General features: G+C 51.1%; 1 pseudogene; it reads left to right on the top strand.

Annotated features, from left to right (window-relative positions):
* Window positions 1-847: 847 nt before the first annotated feature.
* On the top strand, window positions 848-947 carry LOC115832954 (annotated as a pseudogene).

Below are 947 nucleotides of genomic sequence, written 5' to 3'. Positions count from 1 at the left end.
GCCAATAGCAGGGCGCTTCTGTTACATACTGGACTATCCCTTCCTTCAATATGTTTATGGCTGAGGCTGCGTTTGTGCCTCAGATAATCAAGGTGCGTATAACTCTCTGTTCTATTTCCCTTTTGTTTCCTCCAAGACTTTGATAAACCCTCATTCAAGAGGCCCACCTTGTCCCACCTGTGCTTCTCAGAAAAGAAGGAGTGGTGGGGAGACAGGCTGGGTGGGGGCTTTGCCGCCTGGCTGCCCCTTCCCCTGTGGGTTCTTGCTCCAGTGAGGACCCAGCAGGATAAACTTTAGTTGCATTAAGGGTGACGATAGTTTCCTTACAGCTGGGTCAAGGATATGAGCGAGCCTCTTCCGAAACCAGCCAGGAAGGGAGAGGAATCCAAGGGGAGGAGCAGGTGTGAAAGACAAGACAGAAGGTGGATCAGGACTAGGCCTGGGAGGGAGCACAGGCACACAGAAGTGAAAGAATTCGCCTGAGGTTACACGACTCCTCGAGCGGTGCCTTTAGCTCTGCATTGTGCCACCTGCCTGGGTCAAGGAAGATGCCACAGCTGTTGTTCTGTGTACAGAGAGGGAAAGGAAGATGCTGGCTCTCAGCAGTTCTATAGAACAGAGGATGGAGAGGCCACACGACAATAGGCATACGCACCGTCCATTGAAGAAGTGCATGCAAGACAGAATCGTGCAGGATATGCACACTTGCGTGGAAGAAAAACTGTCCCATTCACACTGAGGTAGACCCTCCATCTACGACTCATCTGTAGGGCAGGGGTGTGGGCACAAACTGAGACGTGAATGGAGGGGAAGCTGGAGCTCTGCTAGTGTAGAAAGGCGATGGGATGTGCTTGCGTCAGCAGCACATATACTCAAATTGGAAGGCTACAGAAAGATTAGCATGGCCCCTGTGCAAGGATGATACGCAAATGAAATGAAGTGTTTTT

Source organism: Nomascus leucogenys, chromosome 23, assembly GCF_006542625.1.
Source record: "Nomascus leucogenys isolate Asia chromosome 23, Asia_NLE_v1, whole genome shotgun sequence".
In the NCBI taxonomy this organism is placed as follows: Eukaryota; Metazoa; Chordata; class Mammalia; order Primates; family Hylobatidae; genus Nomascus; species Nomascus leucogenys.
Note: the sequence above shows the minus strand (reverse complement) of the source record. Positions and strands in the feature narration are given on the sequence as shown.